This window comes from Mixophyes fleayi, chromosome 11, assembly GCF_038048845.1.
Source record: "Mixophyes fleayi isolate aMixFle1 chromosome 11, aMixFle1.hap1, whole genome shotgun sequence".
Classification (NCBI taxonomy): domain Eukaryota; kingdom Metazoa; phylum Chordata; class Amphibia; order Anura; family Limnodynastidae; genus Mixophyes; species Mixophyes fleayi.
The window spans coordinates 46,700,799-46,725,982 of NC_134412.1; the positions used below are offsets into that span (position 1 = coordinate 46,700,799).

The 25,184-nt window shown below is 40.7% G+C and overlaps 1 long non-coding RNA gene across 1 annotated transcript in view; it reads right to left on the reverse strand.

Annotated features, from left to right (window-relative positions):
• The window catches only part of LOC142107281 (uncharacterized), a 169,400-nt gene extending 144,652 nt beyond the window's left edge, over positions 1 to 24,748 (reverse strand). Inside the window, exon 1 of the long non-coding RNA XR_012679929.1 lies at positions 24,726 to 24,748. This is a non-coding gene — a long non-coding RNA (uncharacterized LOC142107281). The remainder of the gene's footprint in view (positions 1 to 24,725) is intronic.
• Between the last annotated feature and the right edge of the window lie 436 nt (positions 24,749 to 25,184).

A 25,184-nucleotide genomic window follows, 5' to 3' on the forward strand; every position in this document is an offset into this window, starting at 1 on the left:
CATATCTGTCAGCAGTATCTACTAAATAATTTTTAGCACTCCTCAGTGCTTTTGGGGTATCCTCCCTAATTGTGCATTAATATTTCTGGCTGTCAAAAGTCATATCTGTCAGCAGTATCTACTAAATAATTTTTAGCACTCCTCAGTGCTTTTGGGGTGTCCTCCCTAATTGTGCATTAATATTTCTGGCTGTCAAAAGTCATATCTGTCAGCAGTATCTACTAAATAATTTTTAGCACTCCTCAGTGCTTTTGGGGTGTCCTCCATATTTTTGCATTAATATTTCTGGCTGTCAAAAGTCATATCTGTCAGCAGTATCTACTAAATAATTTTTAGCACTCCTCAGTGCTTTTGGGGTGTCCTCCCTAATTGTGCATTAATATTTCTGGCTGTCAAAAGTCATATCTGTCAGCAGTATCTACTAAATAATTTTTAGCACTCCTCAGTGCTTTTGGGGTGTCCTCCCTAATTGTGCATTAATATTTCTGGCTGTCAAAAGTCATAACTGTCAGCAGTATCTACTAAATAATTTTTAGCACTCCTCAGTGATTTTCGGGTGTCCTCCCTAATTGTGCATTAATATTTCTGGCTGTCAAAAGTCATATCTGTCAGCAGTATCTACTAAATAATTTTTAGCACTCCTCAGTGCTTTTCGGGTGTCCTCCCTAATTGTGCATTAATATTTCTGGCTGTCAAAAGTCATATCTGTCAGCAGTATCTACTAAATAATTTTTAGCACTCCTCAGTGCTTTTGGGGTGTCCTCCCTAATTGTGCATTAATATTTCTGGCTGTCAAAAGTCATATCTGTCAGCAGTATCTACTAAATAATTTTTAGCACTCCTCAGTGCTTTTGGGGTGTCCTCCCTAATTGTGCATTAATATTTCTGGCTGTCAAAAGTCATATCTGTCAGCAGTATCTACTAAATAATTTTTAGCACTCCTCAGTGCTTTTGGGGTGTCCTCCCTAATTGTGCATTAATATTTCTGGCTGTCAAAAGTCATAACTGTCAGCAGTATCTACTAAATAATTTTTAGCACTACCCAGTGGTTTGCGCTCAGAATGGATTCAAAGCAGTCAACATATGATCTGAATGAGCAACCAGGTTCTGTCACCAGTCCTGATGTTAGTGTTCCCAGTACGTCATCTGGCCAAGGCGATGTCAAACAACAGAGTGTTTTCAAATTAGTGCAAAAAACAAAAACCAAAAAAAAATTTACTGTATTGAAGCGAAAAAGAAGTGTAACTGAGCAAAAGTTAAGTGACGATAAAAAAAAAATTGCAAGCATGCCATTCTACACACGCAGTGGCAAAGAGAGAATGAGGCCTTCACCTTTGGCTATTAGTGGCAGATCCCAAAAAGTTACCCAGCCTACAATTGGTGCACAACTACTGTTACGCGTCAAAGCCGAGCTGCAAGATAACAGTGAGGCATTACAGGACAATATTTGCTCTGATTCACAAATGACAACAATCCCTGTGGAGAGTCCATCCAACAGTGGGATGTCTAATCGTGAGCATTCTGCTGATGTGTGCCTTAATAGCCCGAGTGTAGCCGGTGATACCCAAATTGAGGATGCCACTTTGGAATTAGAAGAGGATGAGGGGGAGATTTGTGTAGGCGACGAGGGCGCTAATGAGGATGTTGATGAGGATGAGGTTGTTTGTGTAAGTCCTGCACCAGTGGCAGCAGTTCTGGCACGTGACAAGAAAAAGGCCATTGTCATGCCTGGGCATAAAACAAAAAAATCCACTTCTTATGTGTGGAATTATTTCTACCCAAATCCAGACAACAATTGTATAGCCATTTGTAGTGTATGTCAAGCCACAGTCAGTCGAGGGAGGGACCATAACCATCTTGGAACCTCGTCTATGTTACGCCATTTAACGAGAGTTCATGGCAAAGTGTTGGGAAAAGCTGAAAGTTCTTCCCAAAAGAATACAAGCACTCCCTCATCAGCTAAGACCCTCCGCTCACCGACATACCGACGGCTACAAAATACACCCACCACACCATCCTCATCAATATCCTCAGTAGCGCTCGGAGTTAGCCCGGCATCCCACTTAAGGCTGGATGACTCCGGCACTATTATTGATTCCTCTGAAGAAAGCGTTAGTCCTGCTGCTGCTGTTGCTGCTGCTGGGGGTCAATCGTCATCCCAGAGGCAGGTTAATAAAATGAGCAGTCCTACATTTCAGCAATTAACTGTGAAACAATCATTTGCGAGGGGAAGCAAATATGACAGCAGTCACCCAGTCGCCAAGCGAATCACAGACGCCATGGCTGCAATGTTAGTGTTAGTTCTGCGTCCAATCTCCACAATAAACGCAGCTGGTTTTTCACAGTTAATTGAGGTTTTGTGTCCGCGTTACAGAATTCCATCGCGACACCATTTCTCCCGTAAAGCTATTCCACAACTATACCAAAAAGTGTGTAAAAATGTAGAGATTGCGCTGAAAAATGCCATTCTGCCCACTGTTCACTTAACCACAGATATGTGGACAAGTGGAAGTGGCCAAACCAAAGACTATATGACTGTGACAGCCCACTGGGTTGGTCATTCACCTTCACCAGCAGGAACAGCAGCAGCATGTACACCACTACGTAACATTTGTCACAGGCAGGCCACTCTTTGTATCACCGGCTTCACTAACAGGCATACGGCTGACAATTTGTTACGCAAACTGAGAGATGTGATTGATGCATGGCTTATACCACTCAGACTCTCCCCAGGGTATGTCATTTCAGATAACGCCAACAATATAGTGCGAGCATTACAGCTGGGTGATTTCTAACATATTCCCTTTTTGCTCACACCATCAACTTGGTGGTACAGAGCTTCCTACGAAATAACCGTGAGGTGCAGGAGATGCTTTCGGTGGCCCGTAAAATTTCAGGCCATTTCAGGCATTCAGCCACAGCATGTAGGAGATTACAACAGCTCCAAGAGCAGTTTAACTTGCCCTGCCACCAACTTAAGCAAGAGGTGGTAACTCGGTGGAATTCCACCCTGTACATGCTTCAGATGATGGAGGAACAGCGCAAAGCCATCCAAGCATATTGCACAAGTCATGACATTGGGAAAGGAGGGGGGATGTATTTCACTCTTGCGCAGTGGGGAATCCTTTCAGTGCTGTGCAAGGTGCTGAAACCATTTGAAGTTGTGACATGTGAGGTCAGTGCAGACTCTGCTAATTTGAGCCAAGTCATTCCTTTAATTAGACTATTGGAAAAGCAGCTTGAGAAAATGAAGGAGGAGCTGAAAGCAAGCAATTCAGTAAAGTATGTTGGCCTTGTCGATCAAGTACTTAATTCGCTTCACAATGATCCTCGAGTTATTAAGATCTTGAACTCGGATCAGTACGTTTTGGCCACTGTGCTTGATCCAAGGTTTAAAACCTACATTGAGTCTTTACTTGTAAATGAGCGAGATGTGAACTTTTGCAAGGAGCTATTGCTCAGCAAGTTGGCCGCTGAACTGGGCCTCGGCTTGACGACGTGTCCTCCTTCACTTTCTCAAGCTGTTGCTCGTAAAAAATTAAATTTCCAAAAAAGAAGCAGGGAAGACACAGGGGGCAGACCAGAACAATTTAACATCTGGGCTAGTTTGAAGGATTTTTCAAAAAAATGTGTCACTTTGCCCATAACTCCATCCAATATGAGTATAAACATGCAAAGGATGGTGGAGGATTACTTTCAAGAGGTAGTTGATATGGAAATGTCAGACAGTCCCTTTCCTTACTGGGAAGAAAAGCAGGCCATTTGGAAACCCATGTACAAACTTGCTTTGCAATACCTAAGCTGCCCACCCTCCAGTGTGTACTCTGAATGAGTGTTCAGCACAGCAGGGAACTTAGTCAGTGATCGCCGTAGAAGGTTACTTCCCAAAAATGTGGAGAAAATGATGTTTATAAAAATGAACTACATCTTCCACGAGGAAGGCCTTCACCATCCAAGACATCCAAGCACTGACTGTTCTCTAATGGCGGATTCAAGCGGCGATGAATTGATAGTCTGTGATGATGACGTACACACTGATGAGGGTGAGGATTAAGCTGAAGATGATGCAGATAACATCTTTTTAAAACTTTCTATGTAAGTGTAGGGTGCAATCTACCCCCAAAGAGGAAAGGGACTTGTGGCATTTCCATATCACATACCATCTTGAAAGGCTGCTGTTAGGGCAATTTATCCTTAAGGGTAGGGTGTCATAGACAGAGTGACCCTAAACTGGCTTTGTCCATTTTTCATAATATTGTACAGTCTATAATGGCTGAATTTTTGGGTATTTTATACAAGTGGAGGGGGGCCTAGAGAGACAGAAACCAAACTGGCTTTTTCCATGTCAATTAATATTGTACAGTCTATAATGGCTGAATTTTTTGGTATTTTATACAAGTGGAGGGGGGCCTAGAGAGACAGAAACCAAACTGTCTTTCTCCATGTCAATTAATATTGTACAGTCTATAATGGCTGAATTTTTTAGTATTTTATACAAGTGGAGGGGGGCCTAGAGAGACAGAAACCAAACTGGCTTTCTCCATGTCAATTAATATTGTACAGTCTATAATGGCTGAATTTTTTGGTATTTTATACAAGTGGAGGGGGGCCTTGAGAGACAGAAACCAAACTGGCTTTTTCCATTTCTTTACATATTTAACTATAAGTGTAGGGTGTAATATACATTCAAAGACGATGGCTGCATTGCCAATATGCATAGATGGAGAGGAAGACAATCTGTTTTGTGTGTAGAATAGGCCTACCAACGAAGAATTAAACTGTTTTTTTGGATGATTTATTACCTCAACAATTAGATTACTTGTCTCTAAAACAGTTGGAGCACTAAATTGGGTTAATTTAGGCCCAAAAACATGGATTTTCCAAAAAAATAGCAAAACAAAACCAAACAAAAACAAAACCAAAACCTAAACACGCAATGGCGGTTTTGCAAAACCAAAACCAAAACACGACGGTAATCCAGATCCAAAACCGAATCCAAAACCAAAACACGGGGGTCAGTGACCATCTCTAGTATGTACAGAGACTGTGATAATAGATGTAACAAGTGGAAATGGATATGACGGCACTAAATACTTTTGTAGTGAAAATATAACTAAAATGGAAGACAGGATGATTTCAGTAGGACGACAGTAATTGATGATGGAGAGTAGAGAGGTTATTCCTGCAGCAACTATTTGATTGGATTGTAGGGGATCAAGATATCATTACAGCAAGATGGAGGTTGCAGCAGTCTGGGGAGTATATAACAAAAATTGCTTTGTAGTACCAGGAAAAATGTTTTATTTTTGCAATAGTAATCAGGGAAATTAAACATAGAAGAAATGATAGGATTTTTATACATAGTCCACTGGGAAACATTGGGATATAGTGTATAGTAATACGGACACTATTTAAGCACCTCCCTCCAGAAATGCATTGGTAGCTGTTCAAAAGAACGCACCCTCCACCAGTCCAGTGCCTAGTGGGGGCTTACATATACCCAGTATCGCCCACCTGACCCAGGCCCCTTAAGGAAACATGAAGCCTGCCCCAACTAAGAGGTATCCATTCCTGTGTTCCACATCATCTTGCTAAACCTATCTTCCAGCACTGTGGTGGGAAAAGTTAACGCTCACAGTCTTGCCGTCCTACAGAGCACTGTGAAGCAGTGACTGTCATTCCAGAAATCACTGCCTGGGAACCCCTGTAGCGATTATGGCCATGTCCTGCAGAGGAATCCAGCACTATGAGTGGGGGCATTAGCGTAAACACCACGTCGTTACCTCCATTCTTCCGCTCAGAGCATTAAACAATCATCCACGCTGTGACACTGAAGTCGCTGACTTTGGAGACCACCCCAATAATAAAAAAATATGCCCTGCCACGCTGGGCAATTAATGCAAACTGAGGGCCTAACAGGAGAGGGGTATAGAGCAGGAGCACTGTCAGTGAACTTACAGAATGTCTTATATTGCCCTTTCGCCTGGTCCCTACACTATTCTCCAATGGTTCCTGGTGTCCCACAATGAATGCCTGAAAAATAGCAAAATGTAAAAGTTATGGATAAGTGAGAAGACAGAAGTATAACACCTAATAAAGTGCTTAAAAAACTGGAGGTATTGTTATTTTTGTGAGAAAATCAATTATACTCATGGGGGTAAATGTATCAATGTCCGGATTCTTCAACTCCGGCGAGATCGGCGTCTTCAGCGCTTAAATTTAAAGCGGCGCTGCCTTGTAAAGGGAAACTTCCCTTTACAAGGCAGCGCCGCTTTAAATTTAAGCGCTGAAGACGCCGATCTCGCCGGAGTTGAAGAATCCGGACATTGATACATTTATCCCATGGCCTGTAATGATAATATCATCTGAGCAAAATGTGACTAAATACAGTATTTTTTCAAAAACAAAACCACAACATCTATGACAATAACGGTCTCTGTATTATTATCACATTTGCTGGTAAGGCTGTACTCCTCTTTCAAATAAAAGATGCCTCTTCTCATTTTGAAGTAAGAGAGGTGTCAGGATTGAGGCAGCGGGGCCTGTGAGGGAAAAGCTGGTGGGCGACAGTGAGACACGATTGTGGGCACGGGACCTGTGAGGGAAAAGATAATGAGCACCATGGGGAATATCAGAGAAAAGATGGTGAGTGTTGTCATGTGTAACGCCTTGCAGCGTCACACATGCACCCATCTCTGCCCTGCAGAGTCACACATGCACCCATCTCTGCCCTGCAGCGTCACACATGCACTCAACTCTGCCCTGCAGCGTCACACATGCACCCATCTCTGCCCTGCAGCGTCACACATGTACCCATCTCTGCCCTGCACCGTCACACATGTACCCATTTCTGCCCTGCAGCGTCCAACATGTACCCATCTCTGCCCTGCAGCGTCACACATGTACCCATCTCTGCCCTGCAGCGTCACACATGTACCCATCTCTGCCCTGCACCATCACACATGCCTCCCCCCTGTGCCAGCTCTATAACCATCACACATGCCCCCTGTGCCAGCGCTACAACCATAACACATGCCCCCCTGTGCCAGCTCTACAACCATCACACATTCCCCCTGTGCCAGCGCTATAACCATCACACATGCCCCCTGTGCCAGCGCTATAACCATCACACATGCCCCCTGTGCCAGCGCTACAACCATCACACATGCCCCCTGTGCCAGCGCTACAACCATCACACATGCCTCCCCCCTGTGCCAGAACTACAACCATCACACATGCCCCCTGTGCCAGCGCTACAACCATCACACATGCCCCCTGTGCCAGCTCTACAACCATCACACATTCCCCCTGTGCCAGCGCTATAACCATCACACATGCCCCCTGTGCCAGCACTATAACCATCACACATGCCCCCTGTGCCAGCGCTACAACCATCACACATGCCCCCTGTGCCAGCTCTACAACCATCACACATTCCCCCTGTGCCAGCGCTATAACCATCACACATGCCCCCTGTGCCAGCGCTATAACCATCACACATGCCCCCTGTGCCAGCACTACAACCATCACACATGCCCCCTGTGCCAGCGCTACAACCATCACACATGCCCCCTGTGCCAGCACTACAACCATCACACATGCCCCCTGTGCCAGTGCTACAACCATCACACATGCCCCCTGTGCCAGTGCTATAACCATCACACATGCCCCCCTGTGCCAGCGCTATAACCATCACACATGCCCCCTGTGCCAGCGCTATAACCATCACACATGCCCCCTGTGCCAGCGCTACAACCATCACACATGCCCCCTGTGCCAGCTCTATAACCATCACACATGCCCCCTGTGCCAGTGCTATAACCATCACACATGCTCCCCTGTGCCAGCTCTATAACCATCACACATGCCCCCTGTGCCAGCGCTATAACCATCACACATGCCTCCCTGTGCCAGCGCTATAACCATCACACATGCAACCCTGTGCCAGCGCTATAACCATCACACATTCCCCCCTGTGCCAGCGCTATAACCATCACACATGCCCCCCTGTGCCAGCACTATAAACATCACACATGCCCCCTGTGCCAGCGCTACAACCATCACACATACCCTCTGTGCCAGCGCTATAACCATCACACATGCCCCCTGTGCCAGCTCTATAACCATCACACATGCCCCCCTGTGCCAGCGCTATAACCATCACACATGCCCCCTGTGCCAGCTCTATAACCATCACACATGCCCCCTGTGCCAGCTCTATAACCATCACACATGCTCCCCTGTGCCAGCGCTATAACCATCACACATGCCCCCCTGTGCCAGCTCTATAACCATCACACATGCCCCCCTGTGCCAGCTCTACAACCATCACACATGCCCCCCTGTGCCAGCTCTATAACCATCACACATGCCCCCTGTGCATGGAGGTATTGTTATTTTTGTGAGAATATCAATTATACTCATGGGGGTAAATGTATCAATGTCCGGATTCTTTAACTCCGGCGAGATCGGCGTCTTCAGCGCTTAAATTTAAAGCGGCGCTGCCTTGTAAAGGGAACGCTGCCGCTGGACATTTCCGGGGACTGTTTCAGTGAGTAACAGTGGCACTTGTGGACATTGATTTATGCACTAAGATGTCAAGCGCTATATCGGAAAATACATTTAGCGCATTATTGAGCGATGTATTTCTTCTGGCATTTACTCTGCTTTACCATTTCATTTGGAAAGAAATTGCTTTACCATTTCATTACCCTCTCTTTTTATTGGAGGATGACAGTACATACTATTATGTATACACACTAGCCCACCGGCCTACTTTTTAATTTTTTCCTTTTGTATTTTTGTTTTTATATGCATATACTATTTTGATTTTCTGTCTGCAGACTTTGTTTTTAATTTACATTTGTTTTTTTTTGTACATTATTGTTCTTTCATGTATCTGTTTCAGCAATAATACATATTTACTCTGATTTATAGATTGGTCTTTGCATTATGATTTATACTTAGCGCCGGGCAATTTCTGTTGTTTGTATATTATGGTTATCTGGAGAGGATTAGGGATCACCTCCATTCAGGTTTGGGTGAGCGCTGGCATATTGTTTTATTCTTCTATCACCAACAACCTGATTAAGATCTTCATCAGACTTTAGAATTTTAAGATGTTTCTGGAAAATGTTGTTAATTTGTTTCCATTCCTGACAGTACGTACCGATCATGCGGACATGATTGTCCCTGTTTTTTTTTTATCTTTGTGGCAGGGTAAATTAAAGTAATATCGCCATCCCACAGAATAAGTACATCATCAATGTACCTCAGCCACATTATAATGTGGCGTGTATACATACTGTTGGAATCAATGAAAACAAACTCCCTCTCCCACCATCCTAAGAATAAATTGGCATACGTTGGAGCACACACAGTACCCATTGCGGTACCACAAATTTGAAGGAAATAATTTTTTAACAATAGAAATTCCAATAGTGTGATCAGAAACTCCTGAAAACTATTACTAGCAGCCATATATATAAAATATTTTACTGCATCTATACCCAAATTGTGAGGAATGTTTGAGTAGAGGGATTCGACATCATATGAAGCCAGAAAGGTGTTATCATTAACATTGATGTTGTTTAATTTCAATAATACATCCAGAGTATCTCTTACGTATGAGTCCAAACTTGTTACGTAATCACGTAGATGGATATCAAATCTGCTAGCTTTTTCTGTAAGACAGCCCACCCCAGAGATAATGGGTCTCCCTGGTGGATTGTGTTCATTTTTATGAACCTTAGGGAGTGAATAAATTGTAGATATCTTGGGGTTGTCAACAGAGAGATATTGGAAGTCAGATTGCTTTATAGTACCTCTTGAGTACGCATTTTCAATGAGATGATTATATTGAGATAGGAAGTTTGCTGTGGGGTTGAAAATTAGGCGTTTATAACAATCACCATTATTTAATTGATGATAAATCTCCTTTAAGTACATTTCTGGAGGCCATAAGATAATGTTACCGCCCTTGTCTGAGGGCTTTATAATGATGTCACTCCAATTTTCAATCTCTTTCAATGCTGTTTTTTTCATTTTTGCATAGATTGTTTGTGAAATTGCCTCTATATTTTGATTGATAAAGTAAATCCAAGTCGCTGGATGCCATGTCCCTAAAGTTTTTAACTTGGGGACATATCGATACATCAGGAGAAAATGTAGATTTTTTGTTTCTAATTGGTGATGGTTTATCTATTTGATTTGTCACATCATTAATTTCACAGCTAGAGTAGTCCAGTTCTTCTAGAATTTGCAATGCCTGTATTTCTGCTTCAGTATCAAAAGATGGAATAACAGGATTAATATACACAGTAGTGGCTTGTTCCCTTTGTTTGGTGATAAAAAAAACTTTTTTAAGAGAAGTTTCCTGGAAAAAAGCATAAGGTCTTTCTCCCATTCAAATCTATCGAATTTCTGAACTGGTGAGAAGGATACACCCTTACTTAGAAGTGAGATGTGATGAGGATTAAGAACTTTGTCAGATAGATTAATAACTTTCATATCATCTGTTAATAACGTACTCGTCTGTTGTTCCTCCTGTGGGGTTGTAGGGTAGGGAATTCCTGCTCCTCCATACCTTTCCTTTTCCTTTCTCTTGTGTCTCTTGCCCCCCCTTCTTGTTTGTTTGGGTTTGTAGTACCACCTCCTTCTCTGTGTCTGAGGTTTTGGCCTAAAAAATTCCTCATATTGGATCGTATATCCCGTTGTTCTGGAGGGGAATCAGGAATATCACCCTCGGATGATTGTACCTCTGAAATACTGTATTTTAATCTGGTTTTTTTTGTTTTACGGGTATCTCATTTGAAGACCTTATTATTAATGTAATCATTCTTGTCCCTTGTAAATTTACCGCGTTTTTTATCAATCACCATTCTTTCGAAATGATCCAGATCTTGTTGGAATTTATCATATGCCTTCTTGAACTGGTCTAGTTCTTCATACTGTTTAAGTTTTTCACTTAGTAAAACAATCTCCCGGGAAAGATCATCCAGTAAGAGGCTGTCATGTTCAATCAAAATAGTCATAAGGTCATTCGAACATTTAGTTAGGGTTAATTCCCATTTCTTTCTAAGTTCATCATTGGCCAGTTCAAATGCTGGATATACATTAGGTCGTAGACCCCTTGGAATCATTATTTGTTTTGTATAGTTGTTCCAAAAAGTCTTTGTTTGTTTAAACATAAGATTTTTAAAATCATATAGCAATTGTGACCAACCTTTGGAAGTGGTATTAGTGTCCAACGTGTCAGAAAGAAATTCTGCGTCTGCATAACCTTTTCACCTTTCCTGTCTCTTGATTAAATCGCTAGCAATATCGAAAGATGCCATTTATAACCTTATGGTGATATAGTATTGGTATTCCTGTATAATAACAGTAAGTTCCCGTGCATGTGCACCAAAGAGTGTAAAAGTTACACTAACACCTGTACTGGAAAAATTGTGTAGCGCACTGGGGAAACCCATAAAGGATCAGTGATTTTATTATGTGGTCTGAAATGACCTAATTTACATAGGTTATATATAATTCATCACTGAAAGAGGTGCACCCTTGCATAATAAAAATGTGCAGCACTTAAGGAGAGAAAGAGTATGCGTCATCAACAAGATGTGGAGACCGGTATAATAGATTATGTAGAAGTGAAGTTGTATGGATGTTTAAATTACAGACTTTACATCCAGAAGGTCTCAACGAGACTATAGAATTTAATGACTGGCATTCTTAGTTATCTTTAGATTGAAAGTTTTTTTGTTTTTTAGGGTTTTATATTGATTATTAGGTATTCTCTTATGTCAAATGTTAGATAGACCATGTTCAAGAAAGTTATCTTGAGGTGTGTGGATAACGGTCTGTACCACATCTATACAGGTCTCTATGTGTTATCATTTTCACACCACTTATATTTCATCATTATATTACACTCTGAGGGGAATCTAGAAAGAGATATATATATATCTGTATCTGCATATCTAATTATCATAGACACAGAATTTACTGTGTTGCTGAAATATATTCATGTATATTTATTTTTGTGTATATTTATGCATGTTTATACTATTTTTTCCTCCTGATGAAGTCTGAACATCTAACCAGATGAAACGCGTTGAGGAGTGTCTAAGGACATTTCCATCATCTGTTTGGATATCGTGGTACTAGTGTGGTGGGAGCGCTGCAGAGATCTACATATGAGCTGATTGATATCTATGCATACATCTCTGAATACATCCCAGATGAGTACCTAAAGATACCAATATATGTTTGTTACCTTGTGTTTTTTATGTAAGTGTGATACTTACTATTTTATTAGTAAAATCTGAGTTTTACAATATTACACTATATGAGTTTTTTTATATTGCTCCTATGATGCTGAAGTTCCAGTCCTAACAGAATTATACACTTGGATGAGTGACGTTACTGGTAACAGCTGCTCAGATTTGGAGTTTTCCATTGAACTGATTCATACATCTTCTGGTTCTATCATCTGGTACGCAGATATATGTTTATTGGTGATTACATTGGTGGCATTGAACACAGTGTGCTGTCACTTTTGTATATATCTAATCACCCTTTCGGTTTCATTAGCCCTATCGGAGAGAAGTTATAATCTTTGAGTGTATATCTGACTCATCCACTTTACTCTCTCTTATTACATTATTTTATTGTGGTAATACACTATGTGGCGCCGTGTTTCCTTTATTCCTTTATGCATGTTTATATATGTTTATGTTTTTTGTGCCCACGTATATACTTATATGGATATGTGTTTCTTTATACACATGTGGGTTTGTTTTGTTTTAATTATTATTATTATTATTATTATTATTATTTTTCATTATTATTCTTTAATATTAATTTATTACTTATTATTTTTATTATTTTTTATGTTTTTTATTAGTATTGCTTTTTGGGATATATTCTCAGATATCAATGGTTTGTTTATGTTTATTTTAATATGTCTAATTGAGTCTTTTACATTTATCATTTTTATTTTATGGATTATTATTATTATTATTATCATTATTTTTTTGGTTTATTATTTATGGTTTGTTATAATTTATTTTTGGCTATTGAGCTATATATGTGAACAAATTGGGAGTAACAAAATATTTTTAAATACTCTATCCATGCTGTGACTAAGAGTGAGACCCTTTGAGAGATATATGGGCATTTCTATGTTCTCTAAACCCATGTGCTTACAATCATGATTAATGAGGTTCTTCCTCTTTAAAAGGCAGCTTCTGACTCACAGTTTTATTGCTTGAGAAAGTCTGTCCTTCAGACGAAACGCGTTGCTTGTTCTATGCTGCCACATCAGTTTTGAGTTTCTCCATTACGGAAATATTCTGCTTATACGTTGTCCTCAAGTGGAACTAATCCATACAAATTTGTTTTTCAATCCGGATTTCTTGAAGGTGCGTACCGAAGAGATTTGATATACAAACACTCTGACCGAGCCGCTCAGGCGAAGAAAAGGTAAATCCTTTATTTTCTCTCTGTTCAGGACATTGTGCAGTGCTGGTGAGGAGATTGAATGAAACATTCTCGGAGAGACAGGGTGGTTCTTTTTACTATTGTAACTGCCACGGCGGTAAGAAGATACACCAACTGAGTTCTCAATACATCTAATATCCCAACATCAAGGCACTATTAAGATGTGATTTTTCTGATTCACTGGCCGCATGCACGGCATAAGAAGAATCCGTTTTTCTTTTACATTTTAGTGGAGTTACATAGTAAACCTAGGATATGGATACACTTTCTTTTACTATTTCCTAATTGACCAGAATATCTCAATATTGTTACATTGTCCAGATTTCAACAGAAACAGACATCTCTCATATATCTACCTTACAAGGAAGAGTTATTCATGGTTATGACTATCAACAAATGAGAACAAACGCTCATATTTACTTGCATTTTTTATTACATTTTTAATAGGTTATATGTGATGCTTTATATGCTGTCCCATTATCTCTCAATATATCTCAAATGAGGTTTTATTCAGTTGTTTATGTGTTATATATATACACATCATACCAGGATACATAGTCATTACGTGTGGTATATTTTATATCCGCTAACCATTGTTTGACACTTATGTGAGTGCCAATATTTGTCTTTAAGATTTATTTATGTAGATATATATATATATATATATATATATATATATATATATATATATATATATATATTGGCTAGATTTTAATAAAGTGTATATCGGTAATTCTGCGCATTCATATGCTTGTTTTGTATAGAGACCCAACACTGTCTCCTTTTTGAATTGCTGCACCTGATGCCGACGTCATCATCTAGTATTCACTAGCTGTTCATTTCATATTAGCGCCAGAGATTTAAGTTGTTCCATTCTGGACTAATCTGTAGGTCATGGGAATTACAGCAAGAAAATAGGCATCAAAACGGGATCCTTAAGCAGTACTGTTTATTAGCTCAAGCAGTTCTTACAAGGACCATTACACAATAGTTTGAGGTGCTAGTGTTCATCCAGAAGATGGAATAACACCTGGGCTTGTACCCTTGACCTCTTCCTTAAGATCAGGGCAGCTGTGGATGGTTCCCCCTGGCCTATCACACTGGCCAGAGCTATAGGGTATTGGGCAGAGCATTGTTATTAGATGCTGCGACCAATCTCAGAATAGCCAGATAACGGATTAGATTGGTCTAATCTGTAGGTCATGGGAATTACAGCAGGAAAATAGGCATCAAAACAGGATCCTTAAGCAGTGCTGTTTATTAGCTCAAGCAATTATTCTAGGGACCATTACCCAATAGTTTGAGGTACTAGTGATCATCTAGAAGATGGAATAACACATAACATGGTCAAACAGGGCTCTTTTTATACAGTTTCTAACAGCTGTTGGCAGGGGATAACTTAGCCCTCTTCCTAGCTAGCACCACAAAGTCTAAAATATTACATCAGATAATTAGCATCTTATGTAAAACTTGGGTATTATGCTGTTTTAAAATGAGGAAATTATAAAACCCTCCAAAATGCTACTAAGAGATACTTTGTAAAATTTATTTCAGCCTAACAACTTTACACAGTATTGCTTAAATTCAATGTTACATCATCAGGTAATGATACTGGGGTGATCAGTATCTCCCGAATTGTGCAGGCTTAGGACTACAACACTTCTAATTGTGAGCATTAGAAGAGAATAGCAGAGGACCTAGGACTGAGTCTTGTGGTACTCCAACTGAAAAAGAAAGCTGAGCAGAGGTGGATCCAGAGAAATTAACACTGAAAGAGCGATTAGATAGCTATGATGAGATCCAGGATAGGACAGTGCCTTCAAGACCTAGTGATTGCTGCATTTGACACTGTTGACCACTCTCTCCTCATACAAACGATACAGAGAGATCCAGGAGAATTAGAAGAGAGTAATGGTTATTACTTTTTGCTGTGATCAAATCATTGACAACCTTGGTAAGCACAGTCTCTGTGGAGTGTTGAGAGCGAAAGCCTGACTGAAGAGGATACAATAGGTTGCTTGCTGTAAGAAAGTGTGTGAGGAGAGTGTAGGCAATTCTCTCGAGAAGCTTGGAGAGGCATGGGAGCTGAGATATGGGGCGGTAATTTATGAGAGAGTTAGGGTCAAAAAAGTAATTGTAAATATTAAAAGGTTACAAAATTGGATCTGAAACTCTGTAGGTGGAAGAATTTTGAGAAGGTGGCTTGTTAAAGTTATACTATAAACTTCAATGTCTGTAAAAAATTGAGAGGTCACAAGGTGTCAAATTCCATTGTGCAATTGCTGAAAGGAGGGAGGGTCTGGATTTATCCAGTGACTGGCAACTAAACATCTGACCACATTGAGAATTTGGATATAAAGCTTAACACAATATTTGTCCACACACTGAAGTGGTAGGCCTAAGAAGATAGACCAAGGATATTGGGAGATGGGTATTTGAGTTATATTAGTGAGGAGGGAGGTTATATTGTCCCTGTATGTGGATATTTTAGGCAGGTGTTACGGTCTAGCTATATATAGCTTGAAATGAAAAGTCTAATTTGTATGTATTCTAATGGTCTTTCAGAGCTCATCATCATCATCAACATTTATTTATATAGCGCCAGCAAATTCCGCAGCGCTTTACAATTGGGAACAAACATTAATAAGACAATACTGGGTAATACATACAGAGAGGTAAGAGAACCCTGCTCGAAAACTTACAATCTATAGGACAATGAGGGTTAGAAACACAAGGGCATGTGCTACATCATATTGCACAATGGACCAGCCAGACTGCAAAGGTAAAAGTACTGAGAGGGCTATGTGTGTTGCAATGTTGTTCAGAAGGTTGTTGTCTTGCGTTAGCAGTGTAAAGGATGGTAATAGGGTAATCTAGGGAAATTAAGATGATGGTTGAGGAATATCATAACCTTGTCTGAAGAGGTGGGTTTTCAGTGAACGCTTGAAGGTTTGAAGACTAGAGGAAAGTCTTACTGTGCGTGGGAGGGAATTCCAAAAAGTAGGTGCAGCCTGGAAAAAATCCTGTAACCGAGAATGGGAAGATGTAATGAGAGTGGAGGAGAGACGTAGATCTTGTGCAGAATGGAGGTATCGAGTAGGGAGATATTTCGAGACAAGTGAGGAAATGCATGTAAATGCAATTTTGTTGATGGCCTTGTATGTTAGTAGAAGAATTTTATATTGGATTAGTTGAAATACAGGCAGCCAATGTAGAGACTGACAGATGGGCTCAGCAGAGGAATAACGGTTTGCAAGGAAAATCAGTCTAGCCGCTGCGTGCAAAATAGAATGTAGGGGTTCAAGTCTGACTTTGGGAAGACCAGTAAGGAGGGAATTGCAATAGTCGATGCGGGAGATGATGAATGCATTAATTCATGTTTTTGCGGTGTTTTGTGTCAGATATGTGCGTATTCTGGAAATGTTCTTTAGGTGGTTGTAACATGATTTAGATATAGAGTTGATGTGGGGAATAAATGACAGTTGTGAATCAAGGATTACACCTAGACAATGAGCTTGCGGGGTGGGATTTATGGTCATGTTATCGACAGAAATAGAAATGTCAGGCAGGAAGCTTTTGTTTTTGGGTGGGAATATTATTAATTCAGTTTTTGAAAGATTGAGTTTGAGTTGGCGAGAAGACATCCAAGATGAAATGGCAGAAAGATAGTCAGTAACGCGAAACAACACAGATGGTGAAAGATCAGGAGAGGATCGATAAATTTGTGTATCATCTGCATAGAGATGATACTGAAATCCAAAGGAGCTTATTAGTTTTCCAAGAGAAGTGGTGTAGAGAATAGCAGAGAACCTAGGACTGAGCCTTGTGGAACGCCAACTGATAAAAGGAAGTGGAGCAGAGGTGGATCCAGAGAAATTAACACTGAAAGAGCGATTAGATAGGTAGGATGAGAACCAGGATAGGACAGTGCCTTCAAGACCTAGGGATTGTAGCGTTTGTATGAGGAGACAGTGGTCAACAGTGTCAAATGCAGCAGAGAGATCCAGGAGAATTAGAAGAGAGTATTGGTTATTATTTTTTGCTGTGATCAAATCATTGACAACTTTGGTCAGCGTAGTCTCTGTGGAGTGTTGAGCGAAAGCCTGACTGAAGAGGATCCAATAGGTTGTTTGCTGTAAGAAAGTGTTTGAGGCGTGTATAGTCAATTCTCTCGAGAAGCTTGGTGGAGCATCGGAGATGGGGCGGTAATTTATGAGAGAGTTAGGGTCAGAATTCTGTTTTTTTTAAATGGGAGTAATCACTGCATGCTTGAATAGTGATGGAAAAATACCAGTAGAAAGAGATAGATTACAGATTTTAGTTAAAGGGGGAATGTGCACAGGAGACCGGGAAATACCAATTTGTGAGGGAATGGGATCAAGAGGACAGGAGGTAGAGTAGGAAGATGAGAAGAGAGTAGAAACGTCCTCTTCATTTGTGGGATCAAATGAAGAGAGAGTGTCAGAGGGTGCTACAAAGGAATTGAGCAGATTGCTTGTCAAGGGAGATACCATTTCAAGCCTGATCTTATCAATTTTGTCCTTGAAATAGGAAGCAAGATCCTTTGCACTGATGTTAGTTGGAGGATTTGGGGCAGGAGGATTCAGAAGAGAGTTAAATGTGTTAAAGAGGCATTTGGGGTTAGAAGCCTGAGCATAGATGAGAGATTGGTAGTATGCTTGTTTAGCAGTGTCCAGAGCATTTCTGTAGGAGTGGTAAATATCAGTATATGTGATGAAATCATTAGAGGCACAAGATTTACGCCAGTGACGTTCTGCTTTACGTGAGTTTTTGTAGAGTTCGTGTTACTGTAGTGTGCCACGATTGGCAACGAATTCTACGCGAAGTATGTAGTGTCCTACTTTTGCTGCAATATTTCCAGTCAGGTGCAATAGCTGTTCTCCAAAACGCCCACTACCCATCCTAATGCCCTTGTTAGACCAGGGCAGGAAATGTGACAGTGATTGGCTCAGAGGAAATTCAAACTTGTTCCAAAGAGGAGCAAGATTAGAGGAAACTACATAGTTTTGAAGCAAAATTTGCAGTGGTCCCAAATTTGACAAGAAACATTTAAAAACTGGGTACGAGATCGCCAAATTATGTCTGTCTGTCTAGGACCACCACTTTCACAGCAAAAAGTAGATCTTACATGAAGAAGCCTCCAGGACTATCTACTTTGGGGCATATATTGATTGCAAACCAGGCTATTGCTTGGCTTAATTGGAACACTGAGTAATATAGGCAAACGTATGGGAAATCTCAGGAGTGACTCAAATCAGGGTAGTAAAACTGGTTCTTGGAGGTTTGTTCTTCCATGCAAAGTGAACAAACCAACTGTGTAATTAAGTTAAGGTGGAACTAGGTACCTGAATCAATAACATCCAGAATAAATAATGCAGTCTAGGCAGCAGGTTCATTTTGAGGACTGCAATTCTACCCAGCCAGGATATGAACATTTTCTGCCACCTGAACAGGTCCAATTTTATGACTTTGATGACTTGGGATAAATTTGCCTTGTAGAGATTTCCCTATCTATAGATCATGTATACCCCAAGTATTTTATGTTGTTGGTATTCCAGAAAAAGTTACAATTACTTTTTAAGTGTTCAAGGTTAGGGGAGTGTCACGAGCAAGGTGATAGGAAGGTCTTACCTGCTGGTATCTGCGCTGCTAGACAAGGAGGCGCAGAGTCTAACCACGCCCCAGGTTTTCACCAGGGAACCCCGCAAGGAATTTTGGACTTAGCCGCTGAGACGTGTCTGTCGCGGTCCTCCCAGGTAACTACCAGCAAGGTCTGGTGAACAATCGTAGACGACAATCCGGGGTCAAAACCGAGCAGTCAACAAGGTACAGAGGAGTCAGGCAGGAGAATAGTCAGGGAGCCAGGGATCAGAGCCAGGAGATCAAAACAGGAGCCAGAGAGAATCCGAAGAGAGTGGTCAGGCAGGCAAAGGTCAGAATCCAGAAAGGCAGCAGAATGAATATATCCTTATATATATCAAACACAGGAGCCAAGAGACAGGCTAGGAGACTAGATACTCTGGCACCCTAGTGATGCCAGAGTCTAGTTTAAATAGTGGTGCCAGAACTGCCATTGGTGGGAGTGGAGGTCGGCGGTCAGCAACGGAGACGCGATGTTCAGGCGCATGCGCCCGAACTTCCTGTCAGACCGGAAGTGACATCCCATTGCCTAGCAACGGGATGAGCAGCTGTAGAGAGGGCATCCGTCTCGGCACCAGGTAAGAGTGCTGGACGGCGCCTGACAGGGAGACTCTATGGAGGGAAAGGGGTTACATTTTAGAATAATTAATCTTATATCCTGACATTTGGCAGCACAGAGATATAATGTAATAAAGGATCAGGCGTGATGTGTGGTGGAGGGATGTTAAAGTAAAGAGGACATCTACAGAAAACATTTTGTAATCCTCAGAGCCTAGTAATACACATTCTATATCTGGAGATCTTTGCTGTTACGGAAGAAAGAGAGCAAACCTGCTTGCTGCCATTGGTGATGTTGAGAGTTTCTAGTTAAACACCATTCACTGAGACCCTAGCTGAATGAGCTGAAGAGAGGGCTTGAATCCCCAAGTGAAAGTCACCCCCTATCCCAAATTGGCTGACAATGTCTATCATGAAGGACTCACTTTATCAAATGCTTTCTCTGCAACAAGAGAAAGTACCAATGTTGGGAACTTCAGTGCGTTGATAGTATGAACTAATTACCCTTCTGTTATTCTTGCATGTCTGTCCATCGGGGATAAAATCTACCTGCACTGGACCAATTAAGGTAATACTGCATTCAAGTATTGAGTTAAATGTAAGAGGCTGTGATGGCACCTGGCCACAGGGCCATGTTTGCTTTCAAGCTTGTAATGACATTTAATATTTTTTCCTCTGTGATCTCTGCACCTAGCACCACCAGTGTATTCACATTTAGCTTAAGCAAGTGATTGGGCTAGGAAATCTTGAACTGACTCAACAGTTGGGAGTGGGGGTAGGGGGATTGTGAGCTATACTGTAGAGCTTAGAGTAAAATTTAAGAAACTTATTTGTGATTTCTTTATTTTGCACCTTTAGTTGTAATCCCAAGGACATTGCCCAGTGATAATTTAGCCCTCAATTTGGATACAAATAGTCTATCTGTTTTGCCCCTTTTTCATAAAAGACCTGATTGATTAAGCCACCTAAGGGAGTTTTCGCCCTGCACAGACAATAGAAGATTCAATTCTCCTTTTGTTGTTGTCAATTTATTGTAATCCTCCTCTGACTCAAAATTTTGATGTGCCCTATCACAATTGGCTAATCCAATAGTAGCATGTGTGAAATTGTCAAGTCAGTGTTTGTGGCAAATAAATATATTATTATATTTTTGTGTCTACTTTCATTCGTAGTTGGGGGTTAAGAAGGGTTCTATCATTTAGATACCAGGAATGGTGGTGCAGTGCAGACTGAGGTCCCACTATGTCTAATGTAACCGGTCCGTGGTCTGACCCAGTGCTAGTAAATAAAGAACCGTTCATAAAACTATGAGCAGGTTGGTCATTAAGAAAGATCATATCTGCGTAATGTAGTGAATAATTTAAACTCTAGTGGTTGGTTTAATAATTTAAACTCTAGTGGTTGGTTCCTTTATTCAATGAACAAGTGGTGCTTGAAAAGGTCCAACAAGGCCTTTGAGATTCTAGAAGCTACCTGCTGGGTAGGTTTTGATGAAGGCTTGGACCTGTCCAGGAGGCTGTCCCTTGTGGTATTACAGTTTTCTAACAACTCTACCCTTTTGGTGAAGTAATAATGTGTCGCTCAGGGAATGGAAGCAGTAGGCTTGCTGTTTAATTCTCCTTTGGGATCACGGATGATATTGGAGGGTTTGAAAGTAAGGCATTTTGTTTTTAGGATGGCTACTGCCTTTTTTATGGATGGGGTGGCACGCTTGGTTAGAGTTAGGAAAGTATCTTAATCTAAGTTCTGGAAGAAGAAATATTATGTCACCTTTTATTTGTTTTTGCGTGCAGAATAATGTGGAATATTTTTGTGAACTATTCAAACCTTTTATATTATGTTTCAGAAATTTAAGACACATATGGTTTTATAGGGAAATAACTAGGTGGGATTGTCCAGAATTGAACGGGGTGTTGTCATATAAAGCCTTGGCCACAACAGAAAACCAAGTAAAAAAGAATGAAGAGTTTGGTGTAAACTACCTACATTGGTGCTATGAATTATCTATGATGAGTAGGCATAAGGGTTGATAAACTTAGAGTCCTGTTTCTGGAATCCGGACATAAACTTGTGCATAGTCCAAGGAGTTATCGACTACCTCCAGCTAAAAGCTAAACTAGAAGCATGGACAATGAGGCAAACCACTGAATTAGTACTTTAACACTAATATATCTTGTAATGCAGGGTGTCTAACTCTTTGCCTCCATGCACCTTCTGAATGATCTGAAATATAAACCTGATAGGCAACTATTTTTATATAAGTACACACAAATGGGTACGTACACTGGCGCTACCGTCTTAGACTCACAGGGAACCTCTGAAAAGAGGACTGTATCACCTCAATCCTCTCGTCATGCGAGGTACATAATACAAGAAAAAACAAAGAAGAAACAAAGAAAAAACATGGCATAATAACGTAGGACACTCAATAAAGTCCACCACCTCTATGGGGTATAAGGTGATCCTCCAAAATGGGTGATGTCAATGAAAACTTCCAGTAAGCACCCGTGGTATATTCTTCAATTCTCTCCCCCTTAGGGTATATGCTTACATAGCAGAAGATCAATATGCGCCTGTAGGGTTGTGCTCTGCTCCCTTAACAGTGTTGCAGTGTATGTTTTCTTTCACTCAACTCCAACATGTAGATATAAAAAGAAGAGAAAGCAAAGCAACCACAATAGTGCATTATCACAAAGCACATTTATTATCCATAAAAACAATCTGAATGATTAGAGTCAATAGTGTGGACCCGTACCAAGTGTAAAGCATAAAAGTGCATGCGTATAAATATTCACTGCTGCAGCTCAGTTCCAATATAAACAGCACTGTCACCTGTACACACGATAACCGGGTCACCAGCCGCCAACGCGTTTCAACCCACAGTCCAGGGTCTTTTTCAAGGCATGACTCTTACAATCCAAGTCCCAGTTTAAATACTCTTCATTCCCCGCTGATCACGCAAAGGCGCTGACGGAGTGTTCACAGCGTGACTCACTCAATGACCACGCCCCCTTCCAAAACGAGGTCTGGTTGAGAATAACTTTATGAAGGGGTCTGAAAGTGACCTCAGCATGTTTTGTAGTCACCTAAATGACAATCAGATGAATATTGAATTGACCTTTGATATAAGTCAAACGAAGGTCAACTTTTTGGATGTAACGGTCTATGTGAAGGAGGATATGATGCAAACCATGACCTATAGAAAACCTACAGACACTTTAAGCTACATACAATGAGATAGTAGCCATTACTTTAAGTGGTTAGATAACATTCCCTTGGGACAGATGCGGAGAGTGAGGAGAAACTGTTCGGAGGATGTAGTGTGTAGGAGACAAATTTGTGAAATGAAGGAATCATTTCTTAAGAAAGGTTATGATGAGAATAAATTAAACACAGCAATGAAAACTGCAGTACTTTCAGATAGAAATATTTTAATGGCAGATAAAGCGACAGGGCAACAGAAGTCTGATAGATTTCAGTGGGCTTTTATCTCCAATTTTTCAGATGATCATCAGCATATAAAAAAGATTTTCACAAAACATTGGGATTTGCTCAAAAGAGACAAAACCATTGGGAGTTTAATTCCAGAGAAACCCATGTTTATTTTTAAAAAGGCACCTAATATTAAGAATAGCTTAGTGAGAAGCTGCCTAGATGAAGACAACAGAAAATCCATTAGAACAGTGGGATTCCATAGGTGTGGGTTATGTATAGGTTGCCAGACATGTAAATCGTCAATCTCTAAGACCACAGAGCTTAACATCAATGGGTATGAATTTAAAATTAACCAATTCATTACGTGTAACACGAGAAATGTTGTATATCTGTTAAGGTGTACTTGTGGCAAGATATATGTTGGCAAAACTACCCGCCCACTTAAAATCAGGATGCGAGCGCCCAGCGGGCCACTTTTGGTAAGCAGAACTGGCGCTGCGGGATGAACAACATCAGAAAAGGTTTGGAGACCCACTCCGTTTCACAACATTTTAAACAGCATCATTCATGTGAACCCCGTCATATAGAACAGTTTTGGGGCATTCAATTGTTAGAGACCTCATGGAAAAATAGGGATCTGGCTGGGAATCTAGCGAGGGCAGAGATGCGCTGGATTTTCAATTTACAAGCATTAGCTCCCACAGGTTTAAATGCGGAGTTCGAGATCAAGTGGTTTCTATAACCCACCATGTTTCATACATTTTTATTTCAATATATATATATTTTTTACATTTTTTATACATTTTTTATACATTCTGATATATATATGCCTATCTGCCATGTGTATCACAGTGTGTGGTTCACATTTGACCTATGATTTTATATCCTTTTTGCACATCCAGGGGGGCTTCATGACACCTTTTAGTTATGAATAGCATCTTATGTCTCATGGATTAGGTCGTATTGTGAATTGTCCTGTGGCTAGTTTCCTTTACAGTGTATATTTATCATGGGTGCGTTTACATCCATTGTATTGTTGATATTGTCATCCTATCTGCCCTGCATTTCATTGATTAGCCTCACTTCCTTGGGACGAATCATATGCGATTTGTGGTTCAGTTTTTTTGCAATGTATAGGTCATTATCTTCTGACCCATGTTGCTATTGTACATATACATGTTTTCATATTGCCCTTTGTAGATATTGTTATTTATGTGCAGATTTTTTAATAGTATGATTTTAATACTTTGTTTATTTTTATCCCCTCATGTCTGTGACATCATTTTTTTAATATGCTATGATGCCCGCTGTTGAAGGAGATCTCATGTATTAGATCTCAGTCTGAAAAAAGAACAGACAGACGATGTGATCTCCGTATGAACAGTGTGATGTTCAGATGTTTGGGATGCATAAAGTTATTCTCAACCAGACCTCGTTTTGGAAGGGGGGCGTGGTCATTGAGTGAGTCACGCTGTGAACACTCCGTCAGCGCCTTTGCGTGATCAGCGGGGAATGAAGAGTATTTAAACTGGGACTTGGATTGTAAGAGTCATGCCTTGAAAAAGACCCTGGACTGTGGGTTGAAACGCGTTGGCGGCTGGTGACCCGGTTATCGTGTGTACAGGTGACAGTGCTGTTTATATTGGAACTGAGCTGCAGCAGTGAATATTTATACGCATGCACTTTTATGCTTTACACTTGGTACGGGTCCACACTATTGACTCTAATCATTCAGATTGTTTTTATGGATAATAAATGTGCTTTGTGATAATGCACTATTGTGGTTGCTTTGCTTTCTCTTCTTTTTATATCTACATGTTGGAGTTGAGTGAAAGAAAACATACACTGCAACACTGTTAAGGGAGCAGAGCACAACCCTACAGGCGCATATTGATCTTCTGCTATGTAAGCATATACCCTAAGGGGGAGAGAATTGAAGAATATACCACGGGTGCTTACTGGAAGTTTTCATTGACATCACCCATTTTGGAGGATCACCTTATACCCCATAGTGGTGGTGGACTTTATTGAGT